Genomic DNA, 23,926 nt, shown 5'->3' on the forward strand with positions numbered 1-23,926 from the left:
TCTCCAGGATCTCCAGCGTTAATTCAGCTGCCTCCGCTCATCGGCAGTCAGGAACAGCAAGAAACAGGCGGGCTGGAAACCCGAAGCCCATTAGTTTCTTGCTGCATGTGTTTCCAATGCCCTGCTCCACATGGCTTCAGAGAGGCTCAAAATGGCCACCAGAATGGTGCCTAAGCCTCTTTGTGTCCCACAAGAGCTGTCACCCACTTCCCATGTGGCCAAGAACAGTCACTGCCCCAGGGAAAACGTACAAGGCAATAGAGGTAGGGAAGTCAGGCACAATGAGGAAAGAGGAATAGGTTTGAGGGTCCAGGAATTTTCCAACAGGAGCCAAATTTTCTATGTCTCTTCTCAGGCGAGACTGAGTTGAAACTGGGACCAGAAAGGAGGATCACAGAGGCGTGGCTTCAACTTTAATTCAACCTCGAGGCCAACTGGACATGACAATAACCCATTCCTGGACCATCCTGCAAACTACTCCGGAAAATATTGTAAATGTCGATCACATGATAGCAGGGCATTTGACAACCAGTCATAAGTGTGAACAAGTTGCCAAACACCCACATCATTACCAAGTGACTATGGGGGAAGGAAGAGTGACAAGATATCTGGAAGAGTTTTACAAGACCATAAAATATCATTTCCAAGCTGTCATAACTTCAAATAGTCATTAAAAGACTAGTCAGAAGTTAGGACTTATTGTATATAAAAATCCTAAATAATACACATGGTTTTTAAATTTGCATGTATTTAGAACAGTAGGATCATTTAGTTAAGACGCCGAAAAGAAATGATACAAAATGGAACAATACAGTTAGTCCTCAAGTTATGATTGCAGTTGGGAGCAGGACTGCCATCGCTAAATGATGCAGTCATTAAGTATCACGTCCCTGTATCACTTAGTGCAGTGTTTCTCAACCTTGGCAACTTGAAGATGTCCGGACTTCAACTCCCAGAATTCCCAGCGAATGCTGGCTGGGGAATTCTGGGAGTTGAAGTCCGGACATCTTCAAGTTGCCAAGGTTGAGAAACACTGACTTAGTGATAATAATCCCAACAGGCTCAGTTGCTGTCATAACCTTCAATGTATTGGTCATTAAATGGGAAATGGTGGAAGTCCTACATAAGGAATGCAAGGGTACTGCAGAGGGCTTGGAAATGCCAGGTGAGGCCCTGAGGAGGCTGGTGCTAGTTGTGCATGATTTGGGGGAAGACATGGGATGCTTGGTGCATATTGCATGAAGGCAGAGGCTGGATGGATGATATGGTGCAGCACAAGCGCAAGAACCAATGGGAGTATAAAAAGGCCAGGGGGACTTACAAGATTGACTTGCAACCTTCCCTTCTGGCTTTCCCATTGACTACTTGTGGAAAGTTGGTAGGGAAGGTTGCAAATGGTGATTACGTGACTGTGGGATGCTGCAACAATCATTAAGTGCCAAGTGGTTGCCAGGTGCATGATTCATGATCATGTGGGTACGCAGGCACTGAGACAGCTGGAACTTCTGGAATTGGTCATAAGTACCAGTCATCCAACACCATCACAACACAAAGATCATTCCAATTTTGTTTTCCATCATATGCTTTTCAGATGTCCCAACCACTTCTCATTGCTACTGTTTTCCTGAATCTCAAAGTAGCTATTTTGACAGCTTCTAGTGAAAATATATGGTTCCAAGTATTTCTTAAACAATCTGCTTCATTCTAACAACTGATTATTTTTAAAACAATGTTTTAATTTGTAATTGACTTTTCAGACAATTTCAAAGTTCTATGTTCAAACCTCAGTTGTTCCTTTTCCTTATAATTTTACCTCTCCAGTCTTTCTCAGCTTCTCAGGTCTATTTGCTTTTTTCTCTCCACTATTGACACCCAAAGAAGAAACTAAGGGCTACAGTATTTTGTGCTTTGAAGGGTGAAAAATAAACAAAAAATGGCACATACGGCAGAGAAGGATAAAATACTTAAGAACAGACCTTTTAGGGACAGAGAGAAACACTAACGCTATATAACCTGTTTTAGAGTAGTACTTTGAGATGAACTGAAATGCTTTTTAGATATTAAATCAAGACACTTTTGAATCTGTAAGTTATAAATTTTAAAATATTAATATATCAAATTTTTACATGACACCTAAACAAATAATTTGCTTAGCACACATGGAGCATTCAAATTGTAAATGCTTCAAATTCAAAACCATATATCTGCAGTGATTTTGCCTAATGAAAGATATAGTATGAACACTGCAGCAGGGACAAGGACTTCAAACATAACAATACCTGATCAATATTTAAAATATATTTGCTGAATAAAATGTATCAATCTGAACATGTACTCGGATACAAGTCTCTCAGACAGAATGGCATCAAAGCATCTTTTCTACCACGTTTAAAAAGACAATCAAAATTATAGTAATAGATACATTTAACAGCACAATGACCTATATTGCATTCTATAAATTCTGCAAAGAATTTATAGAATTCATAGCCAATTTCAACTTAAGTGTTGCATTCAGAACATTGCCAGAGATCAAAGTTATAAGCTCTGGAGAATGAATGACAGAGTCTGACAAACATGCCATCATTACCCCAATATAAAACACACATAATAAGATGTATTATCCTGCACAAATCCTGTTTTATTGGAAAAGGGAATAGATCTCCCTTCAGGGAACATCTCACATGCTCCATGTGGCTGATCAGAGTCCTTGGTATTCCACAACGTTTGGAAGTAATTTTCCTCGGACAACAGGTAAGTTATCTCTCTAATTCAGCACAACAGCAATGCGATAATCATCTTGCTAGATTCTGTTTATCCTTGAGTTCATGATGTTGATCTAGTAGTAAAAGGTAGGTTCACAGGATTGCTTGGAAATTTGAAGGTACTGTTTTTTCAGGCAGGCAAAGCATTTGATTTTATCTCAGACCAGTGATTTCCCCCCTTCCTTTTCATTCCTTCATTTCTAAGTCTATTGTAGGAGAGGAGAGAGATTATTTTCTAATGGCACTTGCATGATATGGAGGATACAGACTTTCTGTCATATTTCTTTGGCATGATTTTTTTCAGGGCATTTCTTACATCTGAGACAGTAATAGAGACATGACGCTTCTTCTTTCTCAATCGCTCGGCTGCCAAGGACACCTTCTTGTAGAGGTCATGCACACAGAAATGCAGGATATTTTGCGCCTCGTTGGTCATTCGGACACTGTCAAGCCTCATCTTCTGCATTTTTCTGGGAAGTTTTCTGGAGATTTTCTTTCCATAGCCACGTTTTGCATGCCTTGCATTTCTCTTTTCGACCCTAGGCTTTCTCTGTCTATACTGAGCTCTGTTTCTTTGCCTCTGGTATATCTGTCTCTTTTTCCTGCTTCTCCAGGTGGTAGCAGCCATTGCTTGAATTTAAGCTTACACACCCAAACTCCCTGCCTGCCTAAAAATGTCAATGTCCTGTCCCTTGTCGTATTCTTATATAGGGCTGGCTATTCAAATAAGTACCACATACAAGTCAGGTGATTGGCCAATAAGAACAAAGCCCAACTTAACCGCCTCATAATGACTTCACTATGATCCATTACTGCTGTATGCAATGGACATAAAAGTAATATTAACAATGTGCTGCAAGATATGTTGGATTGACATTTTGTCAAATACAGTAAACTGTCTCCTAAAGGATTCCAACTGATTCTTATTCTTAGATTATGCATACCCATAATACAAATAACCTCTCCTTGCAATCTTTTTGTGTATAGTCATTTGCATTTTTTATTTAATGCCTTTACTATTCCCTCTCAAAGTGAGGTATGTAGAGCACACAGCAGCTATATAATTGTGAATTTAAAGCATTTTGGGAAAAAAAAGACATTTTAAAAAAGAAGACAAGAAGCCGTATTTCTGCCTTTCTAAAACAGTGGTTTTTGAATTATGTATGGGCTAAAGATTCAAGAAGTGAGATCATCGTAATAGATTTGGATCTGGTTTTTAAGTGAGTTTGAGGAAGTCACTATTTAGTCTCCTTAAGTTTTCACTGTTCCGTGAACATAATGGAGACTGGGAAACAAATCTTGTACAGTATACTTCCTTGCTCCATAAATGAAAATCATGTAAGAAACACGCCCATGACTTAAAGCATGTTTAATATAAAGCTCACAGTAAGCTATCAATAAGTCTGTATGTGCAGCAGGAGCATACTCATTACCAGAGTTTTAATTGTCCTTCGTGTAAAATTAGTTTAGGTCCAGAAACTGCATTTACCATTTAGAAATTGATTAGGCTTCATTTTCTTAGAGAAAGAAATGTCTAGAAATGTTAGCATTCTGATACAAAAATAAGCAAAAATTACAGCCATTTATAAGTTTCCAGGCTTGCATGCTTTAGATTTTTGAATCTTGCTGAATCCCAAATCAAATTAGATACCCTGATGAAATGAATAGACATTCTTGCTGCATATTACTTCGGGATTGTGGTGGTAGATGGGATAGAGAATAAGACTCATAGTTGTTTGTTTGTTTATTCATTCATTCTTTCTTTTATTTATTTTATACTCAGTTTTACACAGGCTGCCATATTTGGGCTGAAGAATCCAGATGGCACTAGGTAGTAGCAAAATGATAACTTGTACAAAGGGGCATTGTGGCTCCGAGGCTGCAAGAAGCCCATGAACCACAGGGCAGTGAGAAGCCCAGTCCCCGTGTGGCTCACCAGCACAATGCAAAGGGGGTCCCATGAAAACCTATCCCAGACGCCCTCACGGCCTGCACTTCAGGATTCCTGCTGCCCTGCACTCTGCCACCCCAGCTGGCCTTTGATGTCTTCTTGCTCCCACTGCTGATGAGGTGGAGCACATTTGCAGCTGCTGCAAATGTGAAGCCATGTTCCCCAAGTCTTGTAAGAAAACTGTTGTGTTCGATCTGGGGGGAGAAGCCTGATATAGCCAGCAGCTGCCTGGCAAAAGGCCATGCTGACTATGCTTGGTCAGAAGAATGAGAAAGAAGATGGTTTACCTCAGCTGGGGCATCAGGGGACACAGAGCGCAGGGAGTCAGAAGGGCATAAATGGGAGAGATAGGTGGGTAGAGAAAATTAAAGTGCCCCTGCAGTCATAAAAGGGGCATTGTAATGGTCGTAACGCCAGCAACCAGTATCTTCACTAAGCACCACTATAGCTCTGAACAGTCACTAAACAAACTGTTCTAAATTGAGGACTTCCTAAATATATTATATACATTATATTTTAGCCTGTTCAGATACTTTTAAGGTTTTCATTTAAATGTTTCATATGCCACCATATAAGAATATTTGTCCTAAATGTTAACATTAATTTTTTAAAAAGTAACTATATTAAAATCATTTGAATCAGTCCCCTTGGTTTACAACATATACAGATCCTATTGAAATATTATATATAGAGTAGTGCTTGCAGTTTGCGGTTCCATTTCTACATAAATGCTACTTAAAATGGATCTGTTCACACAAATCCCAAAACTAAAAAGAAACCAATTGAATATAAGTCATTGAAGAAAATGATGCAAAGTTATCAGTTCATTTGAAAGGGAAGAGGATCAGTTGTTCCAATGAATAGAATGATAACCCCATTCCAATCAATACAATTGTAATCAGTGTTAAATGTGGGAGGTCCAGCCTCATTTAAAGAATAGAATTCTGGGTATTTACTATCAAAGTCTGATCTTTACAACACAGGCATATGGAAATTTGTCATGGCTGGAACCAAAAAAATGTTATTGATGCTTTACTACACTGGAAAAGGTTACAAAACTATGTCCAAAATATTTGGATTTTACCAGTCCACTGTCAAGCAAATAATGGCAGTTCAACACTATTGTTATCTTTTTCAGGAGTGGTCAACCAACCATTTAGCATCAACAAGAAGCTGTGTAATTTTCTGATCTCTCAAAGAATCCCAGGGTAACATTTAAAGAACTAAAAGCCTCTTTAGTTCTTGTGTATTGATGACTTTTGGGGGAGATATGGAGAACTGAAGACAGTTCTGCAAAAGTGGAGCTGGTGACAATGGTAAAAACCAAAGAATCTGTGAGTAGACAATATCTTTGGCACCTCTCCAGGTAAGGAGAGAACTAGAGATCTCCTATATGTTCCTTGCAAGGAGACCACAGGACAGTGGTTTTCCATGCATTTGGGTGCTGGAAGATGAAGAGATTAATCATCTTGCTTGCAATAGCAGTGTTACATCACTTTCTAATCACTTCAGCAAATTGCTTATTTATCATTTTAAAGCGATTAGAGACCTTTAAAATGATAGGTTTGAAAAATCTTCATCCAGTGAGTTTATCTTCAATTCTGAATGAAAAAAATAATAATTATAAGATTAAGAAGAAAAGAAGAACTTGAAATAAACAGGAAAAGCTAAATAATATTTTGATCTCAGAAAGTTATAAATGTAATCCAGAAAAATTTGGAATATTGAACAATGAAACATTTACTATCCAACTTAATTATTTATAAAAAGCAGACTACTTCATGGGGAAATAGATCTGGTTTGGTTTTTGAAAGAAATATCAGAGACAAGCAATTTTGTGATTTAAAAACCGGACACTAAATGAGAACTAAAGAGTTTAGGCAGAGAAAGGAAATGCATAGTATAAAATGCAAAATATTAAAACAATGAAAATACTGAAACAAACATTTGAAGAATGTAGTCAAAAATTAGCCACACTATCAACGATGCTGCTACCATAACTAGATTACAGGTAGTCTTCAAATTACAACCACCATTGGGATCAGATTTTCTGCTGCCAAGCAAAGCTGATTGTTGTGCCTGATTTTATGACTTTTTTTTTTGCCATGGTTAAGAGAATCAAAAATCATGCAGCAAGAAAATATGCAGATTGTAAAGTCAAAGCATGATTAAAGCAGAAGTACATTAATGCATTAGAATGGCCAAGTCCAAAATCCTTTCTGTAACTCTACAGAAATAATGTGGGAAATTTATATGAGGAAGGCCACAAAGACCCCTGAGTTAAAGCTTTTCTATAAGAAGGAATGGACTTAAAATCTTCCAAGATGATGTGTAGGGCCAATTAACAATTATTGAAAATGTTTAGCTGCCATCACTGCTGCCCAACTACTGAAAGCAAAGATTCACATACTTTTGCCTTATAATATGTATTTTTGGATCACACAATACTTTTAAACCATTTGCTTAATTAAGTTCTCTTTATTTAAGACTTGTATAGAAAAAAGATTGCATTTTAGGTCATTTGTATGCTCATTTCTGGATAGGGATATTCATGTTCATAAATGGTAAAGTATTTTAAGGTGGTCCTCAATTTATGCACTGGAATTTTGATAGTGGAGTGAAGCAGTCAAGAATCAAGATGCTGTGACTGCTTTACTCAATGACTGCAATCTTAGCTCTCCCAGCTGTGATAATTAAGTCATCACATGTATTGTTAAGTGGAGTACCAGGGTAAGTTCCTCTCTCCACCCCACCACACCCTGGAGAGAGGAACTTAAGTTTGCCTTTTTCTAACAGCTGCAGGTGCAGGCAGCAAATGCGAGCATTGGCCTTCCTACTGAGGGTGCTTCATTCTACCCTCCAAGTGCACCCCAGTCTCACAATCATTTGGAAGCCTCCTTCTCCTAATTGCACCATTTGGAGAGCTGGCCTTCAAAACGATTACAAGAATGATTGCATTTGCTACCCTTCCTAGTCAAGGAAACTTAGTGAGCATCTTCAGAATGATAGTGTTTGCTAACTTTCCAGAGTTCTTCTGCATGCAGAAGTGAATGCCTCAGGTTGCAGAAATGGAGCTCAGATCTTTGGGATGTAAGTCCTGTTTCTGCAGCCCAGCAGGAGCTGAGCCCTTTTGGTGCAGAAAAGAATGTATCAGCCAGGTGCAGAAAAAGAACTCAGACCTTTGAGTTTCTAGTCCTGTTTCTGCTGCCTGGTATCAGGCTGAGCTCTCTTGAGTGTCCGAAAATGACAGGCAGTTCTCTCAGCAAGGGGCAATAGCTTGCCATCTTCCTTGTAAAAGGCAATCACATGATCATAGGACACTTGGCAGCTCATTATAAGTGCAAACATCTTGCCAACTGCTTGAAATGTGGTCATGTGATGGGGATGCAGGTAACATTTAAGATGGCTGGAAGTGACTGGCCATCACAGCCATCTTAACTTTGAACCATCAGTACATAAGTCAAAGATTACCAGTAAGAAATTTCTACTTCATTCAATTCTTAAATTCATACTCATTTGATCAGAACCAGAATAAAGAAAAGGAGAAACTTAAAGTAAACTGAAAATAATAAAATATCGTGATTGGAGTGTGAGGAATCAGAAATGTGGATTAGGGATTAATGATTTAGAACAAAGGAAACTAGATATAAGATGTGCAAGACTGAAGACAGCTCGTAGATAACCTTTTCTAACAACCTTTTCACAAAAACTGAGCCTTACATGGTGGTAGGCTGACAATCCAAGAAACTATATTTTTATTCATATCTTGTGCTACTGCAGCCTTGTCTGGAAGGTTTTTAGCCTCTCACTAAAGAGAAATAGGTGGATATGATTTTAGGGCACATGGCAGTAGATGGATTGCACTGGCAAATACGTGAAGTGTGCTGTTTGCTAGTCTGAACTGTAGCTGTCTAAAATGCTGCTATAAGATCTAAAATAAAGAGTGGGTGAAAATGCAAATTTGTGAGCTACAGTAATGAAAGTCAGAGGACAGTGAAATAATGGGATTAAAATTTTAACCTGAAGAAGACCAAACCAATGACAACAGGTACAACCGCCAGCTTTAGCACTGATAATGAAAATACTAAAGTGATAGATAGCGGTTTAGGATCAATTATCAGGAGGAAAGAATCCTGCAATCAAGAAATACACCATAGACTATCACTCTTGGTAGAGTAGCCATGATGTCTTTGGAAAGAGTATTCAGATATCAGAAAGTTTGGATATAAAAGATCACAAAATGTTTATCTGGTGAAACTTTATGGAAGCAAAAATAGTATTGATGCCTTTGATCTTTGAGGCGGAAAATACTCCATGAATACCGTAGGTAGCAAATACAACAACTGTAATGGTGATCAAACCAATTACTCAAATCAAATCACACAAATAAGCAGGTTCAAATTATTATATTTCAGGTACATTATGGGAAGACTGCTCTGGAGAATTTTACAATGCTGAGAAAGGTGGAAGGAAAGAGAAAGGACAACCAGCAGCAAGATATGTGGACTCAATTACAGTGCATTATTGAACTATCTGAAGGATCAGATTCAGAACAGATATTTTGGGAAAAAATCTATGTGGTTATTAAAGTGTTGACACTGGCTTAATATAATATCCATCTTCAACCCTTTCTCACAGCATGCAATTTACTTTTTTCACCTTAACATATTTACCACACCAATTCAAATTTCCATGTTTCTTTTAACATACCAACTTAAATTTTTTTTTTACAAACATGTAAAATACATACACACAAAACTTAAACGTACACCACATTTACACAATACAATACGAACAGGAGCTTCCTGTTCTTTCTAATAGCAACTGCCAATCAATATCGCTCATCTTACATTGTTTCCCCTTTTATTATATTTCATTTGCATTTCACCATTCTTAACCCTCCTATTTTACTCAGCTGTCTGCTATATTGGCTGATTACCTCTAGTAAATTTAAACCACTTTGATATATATATGTTAATTCTCCTTAACTACTATTTTTGGGCTTTGTTGTCTTCCTTCATTAATCCTTGTTTCTTTCCTCCATCCACCTATACCGTTTATCCCATATCTTGTAGTATTCTGTTTCTTCTTTTCCCTGGATTTCTTTTGTTAATTTGTCCATTTCAACACAGTCCATAACCTTTCTTATTATTTCATCTTCGCTTGGAATTAATTTGTTTTTCCATTTCTGGGCAAAGGCAATCCTCGCTGCCGTAATTATATGTAATATTAAATACTAAATTTCTTTTTTATATTTTGCAATCATTATTCCTAATAAAAAAGCTTCAGGTTTCCATTCTATTTTAACATCTGTTATTATCTCTAGCCACTTTTTGATCCCTTTCCAAAAACATTTAGCGTCCTCACAGGTCCACCATAAGTGGTAGTATGTTCCATGTATTGATTCACATTTCCAGCATTTTGAGGAGGTTTTTGTTGATATTTTAGCTAACCTTGTTGGTGCCAGGTGCCATCTATAAAACATTTTGTACTGATTTTCCTTGTATGCAACTGATAGTGTCATTTTTAAGTTTGTTCCCCAAAATTTTTCCCATTTATCCAATTCAATATTATAGCCAAAGTTCTGTGCCCATTTTATCATTTGTTCTTTCACGATTTCCTCTTCCATTTTATGCTTCAGGAGAAATTTATATATTCTCCCTATCATCTTTCTATCTGAGCTGTGAATTATTTTATTCAATTTGTGTGATTCTGTTTCGATGTCATATATTTTAGTATCATTATTGTGTTTAGATTTGCAAGTAGGTTAGCCAGTCAACTTTCATGTTTTGTTCTGCCAATTCTTCAATTGTTTTTAAATTTCCCTGTCCATCAATTATGTCTCTGTATCTTAGCATTTTACTCATATCTATAAAATTTGGATGGATTGTCCTTTCTGTTGGTGATAGCCAATTCGGGATTTTCAAATAATGGATTTTTTTTAATTTTGAGCCAGTTTTGCAATAACGCTCTCCTAATTAAATGTTTTTGAAAGTATTTGTGCGTTTTATTTTTATCATCCCATAGAAACGTATGCCAGCCTGCTTGCAAATCATGGCCTTCTAAGGTCAAAATTCTTTTATTCTTTAGCTCTATCAAATCCTTCACTCATGTTATTGTTACTGCTAATGTGTATTATTCCCAATTTGGTAATGCTAAACCTCCCCTCTCCTTGCTGTTTTGCATTGACTTTAGTTTAATCCTCGCTTTTCGTCCTTGCCAAACGAACCTAACAGTTATTTTGTTTAATTCTTGAAAGAAAGTTTTATCCAGGTTAATAGGTGCGGCTTGCAACAAGAATAAGATTCTTGGTAAAATATTCATTTTGACTGTGGCTATACGTCCTATTAGTGATAGCTGAATATTTTTCCAGCTTTGTGTTTGGCAAAGCCAGAAATGGCTGCCACAACCTCAGCGCTCTTGCCGATCCCAAGGATACAAAGTAACATTCCCTGGTGGTTAGAAAGGAAAACCACGTAGAGCTACTTACAGTCTAGAACAGAGAGATAGCTACGGTGGCTGCAGAGGCAAGGAGTTCCAGTAGAGATAGAAATTGCAGGAGAAGTTAAAAATATGACTCATTCTTTAGCCAGATTGAGATGAAGTGGGAAGGAAGGGTGGAGCACAGAGGCGTGTCTTCAGCTTCATCCCAGTCTCATAGCCAAATAGGTGTGTCAATACCATCCACTGGAACCTCCTGTCCCTCGCTCCGGAAAAAACTCTTATTTCCTTATACCATTTTCAACTTTAGTTCAGTGAAATGTTACCTATTCTTCTCAATACAGAACTCTGTGCTCTATAACAAACCACTACATTTGTTACATATGACTTATTTTCATCATATACCATTCTTAGTACCATCTTTGGAACTACCTTTACCTCCATATTTACTAATTCAAGTCCTATTCACATTATCATATAATTTCTCTACATCAATAAATATACAATAAACATTTTCACAAATTTCTCAAATATTTGCTAAAAAGATGACTTGATCTATGCACCCCATAAACTGCATAAAATTGCAAGTTTTGTTCACTGAAAAGATTAAGTTTAAGAATCAGAACTCTGCCAAATGGCTACCCAAGGAGACTTAAATCAATGATATCCTTATATACATATCACATAATTTTTTCAACATTCCCAGAGCTTTTATGAATTTTTATGACTTTTTTTCTTGGACACTACTTTTTAGTATTTGTTTCAAGTTCATTTTTCAATACATCAGTATGATCCCATAGTTGCATGTCCCAATAATGCAAATATGTTTATTGGAAGCTTTTGTTTAGGCCTTTTCACCAAAATAATACAGGTAATCCTCCTCAATTTACAAACACAATTGAGCCCAAAATTTCTGCTGCTAAGCGAAACATTTTTAAATGAATTTTGCCACATTTTACGACCTTTCTTGCCAGTTATTAAGCGAATCACTGCAGTTAAGTAAGCAACACAGTTGTTAAGTGAATCTGGCTTTGCTTGTCAGACGGTCGCAAAAGGAATCACATGACCCTGAGACACTAAAACTGTCATAAATATGAGTCAGTTGCCAAGCTTCTGAATTTTGATTATGTGACCATGAGGATGCTGCAATGGTCATAAGTGTAAAAAATTGTCATAAATAACTTTTTTCAGTGATGTTAACTTCGAACAGTCACTAAATGAACTGTTTTAAGTGGAGGACTACCTGTATTCCATTTCCATTAAAATCATTCAGCATTTTTTCTTTCCTTTTAAACTCTTATTGCTTTTTGATTCCATTTTCTTTCTTTATATTAACAGCACATTATGTCTGACATGACTCTTATCTTAAACAGATGTACAATCTTTCATACAGGAGCGTTATTTCTTTGTTTTTATAACCTCATTTCTGTCAGATTTTTCTGTTTAAGTCCACATGGGTATTTTTAATTGTAACTGTTGCAACAATCAAAAATGGGTCTATCCTATATTCACTCATTTCTCTTGTATCTTTATTATTTTTTTCCAATTTTCATCACAAACAGACCAATGATGCTCTTTGATTAATTCCTTTTCCATGATAACAGATTTATATTGAAACTATTTGAAAGTAATAGATATTTTTCTAAGCAGATACTTACCAGTCATTATTCCCTTTCATGTTGGGTCAAGCAGCCCAATTACTTTTCTCATCTGATATAATTCACCTAACAGAATATTTGTTTCTTCTGTGAAACAAAGCACAATTTTCACAAAACTCATTGCTGGTTTTTTCATTTGCCCTTTCATTCATAGTAACTCTAAACCCAGGATGTCTATTTATTTTTCTTGAATTTTATTTGTTAATTCAAGTCTTTACAATTTTATCCTCCCACATTTCAAGTAATGATCTTTCATGGGCCAAGCCAATCACCAGAGCAGCCAATAGATACAAACCTGTTTCCCATCATTATATCCTGTTATCTGAAGTAATGTTTTTTAATGTACATAATGCTTATTTTTAATAAAGTAGACAATCTTATTAGCCATAGTCATACCCATATAACATAGTTTCCTTGATAAAGATAAGAAATGTAATGGGAGGTTTGGCACATCTTGGCCAATTTGCAAAAAGAGCAATCAAACGCCAGTTTTATCTGAATCAGGCTAATGCTGTCCTACATTAAACTAGGAAACCTAATCCTAGATACAATTTTGCAAGCAAAGAAATAGTTGCCCATATCTATCAATTAGGACCGTGATGGCAAATCTATGGCATACGTCCCAGGGGTGGCACCCTGAGCCCTCTCTGTGGGCATGCGCACCGTCACCAGCAGCTCTTCCAGGTTCCGTTGTGTACATGCGCGCTGAACAGCTGGTCTGGCGCAAATATACACCAGCCAGATGCTCTCTTCCAAGTTCTGGTGCGCACATGCATGCTGGACAGCTGGTCTTCAGGGTTCCAGCATGCACGCACCAGAACACAGAACAAAGCAGTTGCATGCATGTGTATCAGCCAGTTGCTCTCTTCTGGGTTCTGGTGCACGCAGGCTCCAGTTTCGGCACTCAGTGCCAAAAAGGTTAACCATCACTGAATTGGAAGGTACATGCAGCATACTGACAAATGCTCCCAATTAAGCCAGAATATTGGCTAGTAACTTAGAAGGCCTGGCAAATTGGGGAGGAATGAATCAGAGGCCTGTATTAAATTATGGGAGTACGGTTATATTCAAACAAGTTAAAGCCACTTACAGAGAAAGAGCCATAGGCTCAGAATATTTATTAAGAACAAACCAGAATAATCTAAACAATTTGGTTTATGCATGGATGTAACCACTATAACAACAGAGCTTCATAGGAAATGGACCAGGATTTTTTTTAGAAAAATGTGACATTGTTAATTATTAGGTATTTTAATACTTGTGTTCATGTTAAGCTACATTAGTTACACTAACATTGAGCATAAAACTTAAGAATCATATTGTTAAATACCATTTTAGAGAACTTGAAGTTAAGCCATGTTCTCCATCAGGTAGATTAACATTTTATGTACATATAGAAGCAAAGTTATACAATTAGAATATTGACCATCTAGTTGTAAAATATAAGTAGCCATGAGAGATAAACATTAATAATAATAAAAAACATGTGGATCAGTGACTATTTTCCCCCAATGTCAAACTTAATAGATGGGTATTCAACATAGCCCCATGACACTTTTATATGGTAATTAAGCAAAGAGTCATTGTTTAAAAATTTGTATCATGGCCAAAAAAATCTTATGGTCAGTTCTCAAATATTTCCTGCCTATATAATATAAGCATATAGTCTACCAAGCTGAGGCTATTTATATCAGATGCAGATCTCTTAGCCAAATCACATAACAGGCTTTAAGTTAGAAAGATGAGTAAAAATAAGATCATTTAAACAAGCAACTGATAGGGAAAGAATTGATGAAGACAAATTTTCCTCACTGTAAATTGCCCATTCAGCCATCTTGTGTTTTGTTCTTGGTGGTAAAATGTTTTTTCTTTTTCTTTCATGTTTTACTAGGAAATTGAGAAGCTCAGAGGAAGTTCAAAAGATCAATGCATGAACTTAAAGAAATTGCTAAATGGAAGAAAGCTAGTCATTATGATAATTATAAACTCAGTAATAACACATGTTATTGGATAGGAAGTTTAGAGAGGGAGACTGAAGACAATGAGAAGCAAAGCTAAATGCAAGAAGGCTGAAAAGCTTAAAATGTTGCATTGAATGAAAAAAAAAATCCTAACAAAGTTTGGTTCTGATTTTGCTAGCTCTTACGGTACACTTAAATCAGAAAATACTATATAACTACAGATAACATAGAAATTCTTAAAATGATTACCTCTATGTCTTAAAACAGAATGAGAAGTTCAAGTTTATGCAGAAACAAGAGTCAAAAAATTCAGGAAATTTCTAGTTTCAACTGAATATTTCTATAATAAAATGTGGGTCAAGATGGTTATCTTGTTGATGGCCCCTACCTCTCTTTAATTCATTTTAAAACGATTGTGTGTTTTCAGATGATTGTTGATTCCTGGCAACTGCCTGGAATAGTCCTACAGTTTTCTTGACATGATTTCAGAAGTGGTATGCCATTGTCATCTTTTAGGGCTGACCGAGATAATTGGCTCAAGTTCACTCAGCTGGCTTCGTGGCTAAGGTGGGACTAGAACAATTTTTAATGTCTGTTTATGTATCAAATTATTCCAACCCCTGTTTGATTTATTGACTTCTATAGAACTTATTTTCCCTAAACTAAAATCTCCCTCATATTATAACTACCTAAGGTCGGGTTTGTAGTTAATTGTACTGTACAATGGCAGAATAAAGTTATATACAGATCTGTATAAGATGATACACTATCATACAATAGGTTTGTGTTGTTTTTATAATTGGAAGATAAAATGTTGAAAAGTGCTTTGAGCAGTGTTTTGGATCAGGACTCAAGAACATGCATGTCAACACTTCCTTCTTTTTTGTGGCCATTCCTGTAATACCTGGTGTACATTTTACTGACTATAGGAGATACTTCTTTCCATCAATGTTAGTCTGCCTTTAAAATTAAAATTCTAGTATATTTGTAAAATGTATATACAATTACAGTTAGCATATCTCCAACCTAAGATGTTAGAAAGGATCTTATAGCATTTAAATGTTTAGATTATGTAAATAATAATTAGTGATTAAGGCACCTAGCTAGAAAGTTGGGAGTTGGTGAGTTCATGTCCCGCTGTACTCATGAAACCCAGCTGAGTGACTGGGCCATTCACTCTCTCTCAGCCCAACTCACCTCAAAGGGTTGTTGTTGTGGGGAAAACTGGAGGAGGAAGGTGTGTTGAATATGTTCGCTGCCTTGAGTTATTTGTAAAAATAATAAAGGCAGAATACAAATAATATTCAGGAATTATATCAGATGTAGTCATAAAACTTTTCTACATTTAAAGGTCCCACAGAAAACACCTTAAGGTGATTCATAATTAAATTAAATTGTTAATGTAATCAGAAATTAGATTTCTTTTTCCACTTTATTATTATATGGTTAATGTCTGTTTGCGGCTTACAACCTATTTCTATGACTTCAATGACATACTGATAGATTACATTTATTTGACAGCTATTCATAAAATTAAGAGTCACTTCGTACGAGGTGGCCATACAAATTTTGTCAAAAAATAAGTCACATTTTAAAAATGGGAAAAAAATTAAGAGCAAAACAAAATTTTATAGACCTGTAGAGATTTATAATAAACATATACTTTTAAACTTATAGTTTTCACAAGGAAGGGAAATTGATATAGCTCTCTTAAGCGCTGAGACTTCAATTTTTTAAAAACATTAAACATACAAGAATGTATTAATTTTTAAACAAATAATTATGTTTATTTAAACCCACTCTCAGAAAATATGGTGAAAAAAGAGAAAAATTAGATTTAATTTTGTACATTATGTACAAAATAGTATGAACTATTCTCAAGATGTCATTTCCTGCTACTCTCCCATTTAAAAAATGTTTTTGCTACATATAAAGGCAGTAGACTATTTACATCTGTATTCATTTCCAGTCAAATACACATATTTGGTGAATTCAAAGCAGCAACACTTCTCCAGAGATTTAAAATTCAATTGTACTTTTATGCATCATTTCTTTTTTTGGTTACACAAACTCAAATCTACCTGAGACCGTCTTCAAAATATGTGCGGAAGAAAACAGAATTCAGTAAACTAAAAAACTGATTTACATCTGTTTTCATTTCCAGTCAAATACACATATTTGGTGAATTCAAAGCAGCAACACTTCTCCAGAGATTTAAAATTCAATTGTACTTTTATGCATCACTTCTTTTTTTTGGTGACACAAACTCAAATCCACCTGAGACCGTCTTCAAAATATGCGCGGAAAATATTGGGTTTGTATTTTGGGGGGTATTGTTTATAAAAGCGAGGGCTGTGTTTTATTATTCAATGTTATATGCCCCGGTTATGCACATGTGATGGTATGGAATGAAATGGAAATAAAAGTATTTTCACAGGAAAAAATATATATATGCGCGGAAGAAAACAGAATTCAGTAAACTAAAAAAAAAAAAAAAACTGATTAGCAAAACTTAAGTTTCAGATCTTAGCCAAAACAGAAAATGGATCAAAAGGAATCTTTATTTGAACTTTAAAATATATATATAGTGGTGGATTTACATTCTTCCTTGCATGTACCAACTAAACAAAACCGGGAAATGGGATTGATGGAGGAACGAATCCATCCCACAGCAATGAACTATACTGCAGTGTTTTTCAACCTTGGCAACTTGAAGATGTCTGGACTTCAACTCCCAGAATTCCCCAGCCAGCGTTCGCTGGCTGGGGAATTCTGGGAGTTGAAGTCCAGACATCTTCAAGTTGCCAAGGTTGAAAAACACTGATACTATAGTACAACAAAATGACAAGTTGTAAAGGTATAAATCCCGACCCTTTTACACTAAAGAAATTCCGACTCTTGGAACAGGGGCTACTCCTAGTTCCAAGCACGGAACTTGACACATGCAAGGGAGATCCAACGTTCAAGATTTAGTTAGGCTTCAACCCAGCACGTAAAATCCTAGCGATAGGAAGAGAGAGAGGCAAGGAACTGATTTATGACACCAGCACTTCTCGCTTAGGTCCCTGAGGTGAACGCCCAAGCCAACTTGGCCAGGATTATCGAATTTAATAAATATAACAAATATAGAGCACTCTCCTAAAGAACCTGTTTCTTTTCATCCTCCGGCCCAGAATACAGAGAAAACGCGCCCAAGACATTCCCTTCTTTCCACACCGGACAGTTTGCCCTTGCTGGGCTTCGAAGGCACCAGAGCGGCGAAGGGTAGAAATCGAGAACGGCGGAAGCCTGAGGCCTACAGAGCCAGATAAAGGGAAAGGGAAAAAAAATGGAGGAGGGGGAGATGCGGAATAAGAGAAAGGGATATTCGTCTCTCAGGCGCGTTAGAAAGCGAATTAAAACCCGACGTCGCCGTTTCTCTTTCTTTCCGCCTTCCTTGAGGGAAAAAAAAGGAGGAGGCCGCAGCCTCCGCCCTATTGTTTCCCGACCCGAGGAGAGCTCACCTCACGACGGCGGCAGCAGCTCCTCTCAGCTGCGGACTACGGCCACGGCCGTCGCGCCTACCTCCTCCTTCACCAGCATCGAGAGCCGGCCGACCGCGGCCTCCTGCCCCAGCCTTTGGCCCTCTGCTGCTGCTGCTGCCACGGCTGCTCCTGCAGCAGAGGCCATCTTGGGCGCCTCTTTGCTGGCTTCGGCAGCCAAGCCTTCCTCGCCTAAACAGGCGTCACTGCTCATGCAATTGCTCGCTAGGTCAGTCGGCCTCCCCTTCCTGCTCCCGGAGGGGTGGAGCAGCCCAAGACTCATCCTCCCGGCTCTCTCCTCCTGCCGCTTCCTTCCTTCCTTCCTCCCCCGAAAGGGGAAGCGGGAAGGAAACGAGACCTGGGAAAGCTCCGTTCTTTATGCCCTAACTGAGGGAGGCGGATGAACGTGAGGGGAAAAAAACGCCTGCCATTTCCCGCATTTTGAAACGACGTGCAATTCGACAGCGTTTTTTTAAGAGCATACCTACTAGAGCGTAAACCCCGTTGAAAATAAGGTGGATCCTCCCGGAGAAGAAGGGGACTTCTTGAAGAAACCCGCGCGCAGCTCGGCCGTCATTTTGTGAAGCTGTTTTTGCTGCCCCTTCAGCGCAGCCTTCAAGAGCCAGAAAGTGCAGCAAATGGTTAACTTCTATCTTCTGCATAATAACCCACAGGATACAGCAAATGTGATCAATAGCAATATGCCTTTCGGGTGTTTTCCTCTTTTCTGTCAGGCAGGCGTAGAAAAAAATATTATTTTGAGCCGCAGAAAAGTAGCTTCCCTCATAATAAGACGGTGCCTCTGTAGGAGCACGTGAGGAACAAAAAATATGTACACATGCTGGTCAAAGACTTAATAGTTTTCTTACATATCTACCCAAGTAAGAGGATATCTGCAGAAAATAAATAAATAAAAGGATTGGAGGAAAATATTGCTGGAAGTGTAGAAAAGAAAAGCTTCAAAGAATGTAGTCAGAATGCACATAATTAAAAGGCGGGAAAAATAAAGTAGTTTTGGCGAAAATAAAAATTTCGGAAGTCCGTGTAAAGGGCTAACCTACACTTGAGCAGATTTAATGGAATTAAACAAAACAGTATAATGAAATTATCTGAGATAAAACGCAAGGGAGGAAATGCCAAGGATGGTATAGATTGGAGATTTATATGGGAATGACATTTATTTATTTATATTTATTTATTTATTAGACTTCTATACCGCTTAATAGGGCTTTCAGCCCTCTCTAAGCGGTTTATATGGGAATGACATTTATTTATTTATTTATTAGACTTCTATACCGCTTAATAGGGCTTTCAGCCCTCTCTAAGCGGTTTATATGGGAATGACATTTATTTATTTATTAGACTTCTACACCGCTTAATAGGGCTTTCAGCCCTCTCTAAGCGGTTTACAATTTTTTTTAAGCAAATTGAGTCAGCAACTTGCCCCCACAGTCTAGGTCCTCATTTCACCCACCTCGGAAGGATAGAAGGCTGAGTGGACCTTGAGCCGGTGAGATTTGAACCGCTGAACTGCAGATCACAGTCAGCTGAAGTGGCCTGCAGTACTGCACCCTAACCACTGCACCACCTCGGCTCTTGATATGACATGATATGACTAGGACAGTGATGTTGATTACATTATTGCAACGCACTCTACGCAGAGCTACCTTTAAAGATCACCCGAAGCTTCAATTGGTATGAAATGTGACGAACTGGGTGCTCATATGTATCTGCCAGTGGACCTATATTACACTTCTTCTGCATTGGATTCTTACCAGCTTCTGGGTGGTGAACTATGAAATCTATGAATCTTTGATGACTTGGCATCAAGTTGCCTGAAGGTCTGCCACTTAAGTCAGCCCAAACACCTTGATCATGCACGTAGTAGTTGATTGGGGCTGCATTTCCCCACTAAGGGTTATGACAGAAACCAGCCAATTTTCACACCATAGTTGACCATTGTACGGTATATAAATATACAATTATTGCATGACTTCAAGGCTACCAGGCCCATGTTGTTTAATTCAGAAGTGTGCAAGGAAAAATCCATGGACTTGAACCTTTGAAATGATAAAAACTATTTACAACTTTTCACTGACAATTGGCAATCAGTTGTTGCATCCAAGTAGTCCTTGATTTATAGGCGTAATGGAACCTGCCCATCATAATTGCCAATCATGATGGTCATTAAGCAAGGTGTCCCTGTTATTGCCTCACTTAATAATCCCTGTCTTAGCTCTTCCTGATGTGATTGTTAAAAGACTATGTGGGTTTTTTTCCCCTGTAAATGTGTTTTTATTTCCATTTTCATTTTCGTACAGTCACATATATACTGTGCACAACCAGGGCCATATAACATTAAACAATAAACACAGCCATTCCTCTTGTCAATAATACCCCCCAAAATAGAAACCCAATGTACCTCTTCGACCCTCCATACACCCTTTATTTTGCCCCCCTCCAACTTTCCCTCTTCCCTCCATCATTCCCCTCTACCCTACTTCCCCTCCCCCTCTACCACTCCTCTCTCCCGATACACTCCCTCCCTTCCTTCTCCCCCTCCCTCCAGTCCTCTCTCCCACCCTCTCTACCCCTCTTTCTTCTATCCCTCTACTCCTCCCTTCGGTGTATTTCTACTATCTATTAATATATTCAGCTTGTCCTATTTTTACACTGGAATTAAAGAGCAACAGTATACAAGTGCAATCGCGTTACTAAGACTATGTGGGTTTTAAGGGAAGCCTAGGATGCCTCAGTGGTGGTGGAGGCCTAGAAGGCCTAGCATTGGAGAAGGAAATGAGGCTGCTCTATCCTTTGGCATCTCAAAACTGCCCGATGCCATTCTGAAAGTGGGCATCATTATGGAAGCAGCTGCAATGAATTGTTGATGCTCTGAAATTGCACCCAAGTAGAAAAAATAGGAACCACTTTTGGTGGGAAGGTGCACCTTCAGCGTTTAGTCATGCTGGCCACATGACCACGGAGATGTCTTTACACAGCGCTGGTTCTCCCACTTTGAAACTGAGATGAGCACCGCTCCCTAGAGTCGGGAACAACTAGCACATATGTGCGAAGGGAACCTTTAGCTTTTTTTAGGTAGGGGTGATGCAACATCCTTGTGGTTGTAAGGGTGAGTGCATTGCCAGGTGCTGGGATTTTGTATACATGACCATGTGGGCATTGTAGCAGTCATAACTTTAAAACTGGGTTGTAAGCTTTTGGGGGGTCCATCATAATTCCAAACAATTGCTGAGCAATTGGTAATATGTTGAGGACTACCTGTATACCTTAGGGTAGCTACATTCCTGTCTACAGAATATTGTAATCTCACTAAACCATGTTTAATGGACTTAAATTAAACCAAAGAGTTAAGCTAAGTATGTCAGGATACCTGAGATTTATTTTCTTTTTTTTTAATACCTTTCTTCCTTTGTTTTACCATACAGGTAGTCCTCATCTTATGATCACATTTGGACACAAAATTTCTGTTGCTAAGTGAGATATTTGTTAAGTGAATTTTGCTCCATTTTTTGACCATTCTTGCCACATTTGTTAAGTAAATTACTGCAGTTGTTAAGTTAGTAAAACAATTGTTAAGTGGATCGGGCTTCCCCATTGATTTTGCTTGTCAGGTCACAAAAGGTAATCACATGGCACCAGAATGCCGCAACCATGAGTCAGATACCAAGGGTCTGAATTTTGATTTCATGGCCATGGGGATCCCGCAACAGTGGTAAGTGTGAAAAACTTTCATAAGTCATTTTTTTCAGTGCTGTTGTAACTTTGAACTGTCACTAAATGAATGACTGTAAGTCAAGGACTAACTTATATTATGCTTTTATTATGCTTTGCATAATTGTGCTTTCTCCAAAAGCTTATACCGCATTACATGCATGTATGTATCAATTGCAAGTCCGTGTTCAGACATTCCAAATTGATTGTAGCAGTCTAAATATAAAAATAAAATATTCTTAGAGTTAAGCTTTACTTCTGCTTGCAGGATCTTGTTTATGCAAAAAGAAAAAGCACGATGGATATGAATGCATGCATTACCAGCAAACCTGCTGCACTGTGTAATAAATTCAGCTTCCTGGAAAAAATCATATAAATTGTAAATATACTGTATGAGTTATTGTGTCTAAGCAAAACTTTTCCATATTATTATTTTAACTTTAAAATAATATTAGGAAAAAAGCAAGTGACAAAGATTGTACGGTATAAGAAATTCTTATATCAAACAGCTATTTGCTAATGATATACATTTTATAATTTTACACCACATCATTTTGGTGGACTAGAATAGTTACATGGATTGCAAATTGATAGTTTAAAATTTCAGAAGGGATTAAGAAATCTGATTAACTAAATTATGTATAGTATACTTATGCCCTCTGTGGTTACAATGATATAAAAATCCGTGACCCATCAAAACCGCGCTCGACTAAGCCGTGCCCGATTAAACCGCGTTGCTGACGTCATCAACAGGACAACAGCCAGCGCGGAGAAAGAAGGGCGCTTTAAATAGTGCTTTGAAAGCAAGCCGATTCAACTTAAGGTAAGGGTTAGGTTTAGGGTTAGGTTTAGGGTTAGGTTAAGGGTTAGGGTTAGGTTTAGGGTTAGGTTAAGGGTTAGGGTTAGCTTTAGGGTTAGGTTAAGGGTTAGGATTAGGTTTAGGGTTAGGTTTAGGGTTAGGTTTAGGGTTAGTTTTAGGGGGGTTAGGTTTAGGGTTAGGGGTTAATTTTAGGTTTAGGGTTTACAGCGTGCTTCTGTCTCCGCGCTGTTGTCGCCCTGTTGATGACATCAGAGACACAGTTTAGTCGGGCGCGGTTTAGTCAGGCGCGGTTTTGTGGTGGAACCATAAAAACCAGTGACTTCTGAAAACCCTTGTGGCTTTATGTGTATTAATTAAAATTCTGGATGCCTGGATGTTCTGAATTTTGCAATGTGCTGTCCAAACATGCACATGTGCACACACACTCTTACATACAGTATTTTCAACTAAGCCAGGTATAAACAAAGGACAGCCCTTTTTGTTGGAGGACAAAGGATTAAATAACAGTCAGATAAATAAATAGCATCTCTAATGTTATGCTTAGGTTTTATTTAGGTTTCGTTGATATTGAGTTTTATCCCCTCAGTTTGCCCGAATTTACCTCCAATGTGGGTATAGATTTCTGAAACAGGTTGCACTGGACCCCCACATTCATTCATTTATTCAATTTGGGAAGCCTCAGAATACCTTAAACCAGCTTCACTAAAATTAAATACTTTTTCAGTAAAATATCTGAAATTCAAGAGATTTAATGCTTGGTTTAAAATATTGCAAAACTGTGAAAGAGAATGTCCAACAGCAGAACCCAGGAAGAATGTCACAAAAGCTTGCTGCATGATGAAAATGTTTCTCGGAACACTGAGTTTCTTTTCTGTGGTATACTCAAATTTAGAGGTATAAACTTCCTCCTTCGCAAAGTAATCAGGCTTTCTTTTCATTTTTGGCATTCAGCAATCTTGTTGTATATTGTATCCCTGTGGATACTTCCCAAAAAGAGTGTACTGAACCCTTTCAGCTATACTGGTGAAGACTGGAATAACTTAGTTTTCTAAGCAGTAGAAGTGATGTGCCAGTGCCTGG

At 37.8% G+C, this 23,926-nt stretch overlaps 1 protein-coding gene across 2 annotated transcripts in view; it reads right to left on the minus strand.

Moving 5' to 3' along the window:
- Positions 1–18,486, minus strand: part of RC3H1 (ring finger and CCCH-type domains 1) — a 61,134-nt gene extending 42,648 nt beyond the window's left edge. Inside the window, exon 1 of one of the 2 annotated variants that reach the window (XM_087726760.1) lies at positions 18,277–18,486. The gene's annotated coding sequence lies outside the window, so the exon portion shown is untranslated. Of the gene's footprint in view, positions 1–12,812; positions 13,662–18,276 lie in introns of those variants that run through there. The other variant, XM_087726761.1, reaches the window with a different exon arrangement.
- Between the last annotated feature and the right edge of the window lie 5,440 nt (positions 18,487–23,926).

This window comes from Thamnophis sirtalis, unplaced genomic scaffold (assembly GCF_051295495.1).
Source record: "Thamnophis sirtalis isolate CommonGarterSnake01/CBP01778 unplaced genomic scaffold, rThaSir2_p1.2 scaffold_12, whole genome shotgun sequence".
NCBI classification, from domain to species: Eukaryota; Metazoa; Chordata; class Lepidosauria; order Squamata; family Natricidae; genus Thamnophis; species Thamnophis sirtalis.